The 4,481-nt window shown below is 35.5% G+C and overlaps 1 protein-coding gene across 1 annotated transcript in view; it reads right to left on the reverse strand.

Annotated features, from left to right (window-relative positions):
• AGMO (alkylglycerol monooxygenase) overlaps positions 1–4,481 on the reverse strand; it is a 348,225-nt gene that overhangs the window by 75,299 nt on the left and 268,445 nt on the right. The window lies entirely within an intron of this gene.

Below are 4,481 nucleotides of genomic sequence, written 5' to 3' on the forward strand. Positions count from 1 at the left end.
GAGGCCACAGCAGTGAGAGGCCCGTGTACCGCAAAAAAAAAAAAAAAAAAAACAAAACAAAACAAAAAAAAACGATGGAACCAGCAACAGAGACTGAGAAAAGGGGACCAATAAGTCAGAAGGCAAACCAAGGGGTTGTGACATACAGAGAGCCAAGTGGAGAGAATGTTTCCAGGAAGAGGTTATGATCCACTATGTCAAATGATGCTGAGAGATAAAAACAAATTGAGAACCATTGGATTCAATAGAAGTTATTTATAAACTTCATAAAAACAGATTCAGAAGAGTAGTGAGATTAAATTTGATAAATATGTAGTAACTCATGGGATAAAGAGCAAAGTGATTTTGTTACTATAGTTGTTTTGAGATGAGAGAAATAGCATAAGGAAATTGGCAATGTGGAAAAGAAAGAAGAATTGCTGGAGTGATACTTTTGTGTAGATGAGAAAGGATGAGGTCTTCTCAAAATCAAAAGCTTGGGGAGAAACAAAGAACGTACATGTGTTAGAATAGGAGAGGTGGCATAGCATGGAGACACAAATGATGGTAGGCAGGAGTTTACCAACATTCTTTCCTTATTGCTTCAAGTTTGTCAATTAAACAAGAAGTAAGACTAACAGCTAGGAGTGGCAATGGAGAGTAGCTATTGACAGTTCAAGTAGAAGCTAGATGATATACAATAATCACCTGGGAGAATGGGAGAGCGAATGGATGGAAAAGAAAGTACGATTTATGGGCAGGATGAAGGACCAATGTGCATTTTCTGAACATGAATTTGAAGCAAAATAAATCTGGATGGTATTACACTTTTTCTCTTTTTATTCTAACCACATTCAACGAGTCAGGTGCAGGCAAGGAATAGGTGAAGGTTTGGAATTATATGGTTTTGCAAAGCACCATGACAAAGTAAAGGTGGAAAGAGGGTTGTGAATATGTATGTGAAGTTGTTATTATAGTGATTGGCCATGAGATTTACATTAAAGAAGGAGGGATGAGGGGGCATTGGGGATGTAAAAAGGTAAAACATTCCACGGATTCAACGTGATGGGGCAGTGGAAATATTGTAATAGTAGGGATACTAGAAGTGGGAAACCTGTAAAACAGGAAGTGGTGGCCAGTGAGTGGGATATATGGAATTGGGAATTTGGAGATGCCAGAACATATTGGTAATGACAAAGGTCACTGCCCAAAGTTTAGTTGAGAGTGGTATTGGGTAGAATGAACATAGCCAGGAGTTAAAAACCATTAAGAAATAAGAGGGCATAACCTGGTGGCCAATAGGAGGACAATGGCAAGGGGTAGTATTTGATATAGTCTGACTGGATGAGATACAAAGCTGAGTGTTATTATGAAGCAGAGAGAGAAAATGGAGTCAAGACATCAGTGAAGAGCCAAGAAACTACCTACCTCACTCCTAGACCCACTGATTCAATTGATGTGGAAGAAAAAAGAACTACAACCTGACAGGGCTCTAGGTGATAGAGTGTCCCCTGGTTTTATTTAGAATAAGAAAGTAAAAGCAATTTTCAGATTGGCTTGTTCAGATATTACCTTTCACAATGTCCCTTGAACCCACCAGCTCATTCTCCATGGCACAAAAGAGCAACATTTTATAAAGCAATTAGGATTGTGGGAATCCTTCCCTTAATTATTTTAATGACTTTAAATTCTTCTCAGGATAAAGTCCAAACTCCACAGTTTAAACAATCCAGCATAATCTGGCACTTGCTTACATCTTCAACCTCAACTCCTTCACGTTGCCACTTCTATACTATATACTGAGCACATTGAACTACTTCAAGTTCCCTGAAAACTCTAGTCATGTTTCTTTTGCCTTCTAGTCTTCACAGATAGACAGATTCTCTCTTTTCCGTAAGGTACTCTCTGAAACTCCCTGGTTTCATAATCCTTATCATCCACCTCATTAGCTAAGACCCCCTTCAGTTCTTAGCTTTTAATACAATTTCCTCTAGCCAGTTTTCTCATGGCCATTCCAGTCCAGGCTAGTGTCCCTCCTATGCCCTTCTAGAACAATGTATACATCTTCATTCACATTACTGCTCATAGAAAACTCTAAATTTTATGGACAGGGACCATGTCTATCAAGATTATTCTTCTAAATCCAATATTGAGTACCATGCCTAATAAGTAACAGATGTTCAATAAGCAATGGTTGAGTGTGTGAATGGGTGATGAAGTACGTATGAGTATGAATTTAAAAGAGAAATATCAGTAAAAGAAAAGCAATCCTTCAAACTTCCAACTTATTTACAAACAAATAAATGCTATGGAGAAATATAGAGGATTAGAGGTCTCAATTGGTTACTAATGTATCACTGTATTCACAGAAAAGGCCAGTCAAGTAAATGGATACATTCTTAGATTGTATTGGAAAAGTAACAACTGCTTAACTACCCAAGAAATTACCATGAAGACACCAGAGAAAATAAATAATAGAGAGATGCTCCATAATGTTCTCCTAGAAAATCTCTAAATAAAGAGGAACAATTCTCTATGAGAACCTTACATTTGTATTTCTAAGATTCAATACTTTTTAGGTAAGAATGATAAAAGCAACTGCCTTAACTTTTTTTTTTTTTTTTGATGCCTTAACTTTTTAACATAGTTTTTTGTTTGGCTTTAGTATGAAATGTACTTTTAAAAAAATTCTTCAAACTACAACATGAATGATAATCCATGAACTCAAAAGAAGTGAAAATGTTTCTAATACATTATTTACATAAACCATATGGACAAATATGGAATGAGTGTCTAAGAATGATAACCATACACAACACAGGACTCCTATCTCAGGCAGATCTTTATATAATTCAAATATTAATTGGGTACCTGTTATGGAAATATTATAATTGTTTAATGCTATTATTATAAAACAAAATTTGACATCACTTTATTGAAATACCAATTCCTCTATGCTCATCTTATAACAATGCAATATTTATTACAGATATTGTGTTTACATTTAGGCCATAGAAAAGAAACTTAACTGAATTTCAATTCTCTTGATTGTAAAATACAAAGAACATCTCTTTCTACTTAAGTCACAGAATGCTTTTAAGAATTTTCCCTGCGATTAATTACAAATACTCTTTAGGGCACAGAACATTAAGAAAATCCAATGTAACAAGAAGAATTGATCCAAAGGATGTTATACATTTTACTTAGAAACATAATTTACCTGAGACACTCTGTGTTTGGGACCTTATAGTAATATGAATGGCAATTAAAAGCCTGCCTGGCTCTGACAGGGTAGGGGGAGGAAAGGACAGTAAAGAAATGTTTCAATGGCTGCTCCATCTAAAGGGAAATCATATGCTTTCACCCTCCTTTTTAAAACTTCTGTGTACAACTGGTGTGGACAGTGGAGATGACCACCCATTTAACAATTTATGCTAAAACATAAAGCTGCTGTTCAGCACCACACCCGATCTCATACCCTAAACAGATTTATTTTATGGAGTTTTTCTTTGTAGTTAACCAAAACTGTATTTTAAGTGATCTGTTTAGCATAATATGAAAACTCAGAATAATAAACTAAAAGCACATGAGTCTCCATTCCTCATTAAATGTATAACATTCCTAACCACATTGCCATCTTAAAACAGTGTGATTTACAGTATCCATGTAAATGTAGAATCAAGGTGTTATATTAGGTTATAATTTTACAAAAGTTAAGTTATCATCTTTAGTTATGAGTCAGTATGTTTCTACTTTCTCATGGCTTCTAATTTTGAGGCACACAATCTGAAATGAATTTTTGAAGTGGGTATAGATTATGTGAGACCAAAGATAACGTTTCCAGTTAGAGGGTCTGGATACTGTTTTTGTTTAAACTCCTCTCTCTCCCTTTATTTATTTTTTTTAATTTTTAAAGGATCAAATGACCTACCTGGCACTATCTGCTGTTTCATTATCTGCACTTTAACATACTGATTCTAGCCAAAGCAATCTTGAGAACGAAAAATGGAGCTGGAGGAATCAGGCTCCCTGACTTCAGACTATACTACAAAGCTACAGTAACCAAGACAGTATGGTACTGGCACAAAAACAGAAATATAGATCAATGGAACAGGATAGAAAGCCCAGAGATAAACCCACACACATATGGTCACCTTATCTTTGATAAAGGAGGGAAGGATATACAGTGGAGAAAAGACAGCCTCTTCAATAAGTGGTGCTGGGAAAACTGGACAGCTACATGTAAAAGTATGAAATTAGAACACTCCCTAACACCACACACAAAAATAAACTCAAAATGGATTAAAGACCTAAATATAAGGCCAAAACTATCAGACTCTAAGAGGAAAACAGAGGCAGAACACCCTATGACATAAATCACAGCAAGATCCTTTTTGACCCATCTCCTAGAGAAATGGAAATAAAAACAAAAATAAACAAATGGGACCTAATGAAACTTAAAAGCTTTTGCACAGCAAAGGAAACCATAAACAAGATGAAAA

The sequence above is a fragment of the Physeter macrocephalus genome, chromosome 5, assembly GCF_002837175.3.
Source record: "Physeter macrocephalus isolate SW-GA chromosome 5, ASM283717v5, whole genome shotgun sequence".
NCBI classification, from domain to species: Eukaryota; Metazoa; Chordata; class Mammalia; order Artiodactyla; family Physeteridae; genus Physeter; species Physeter macrocephalus.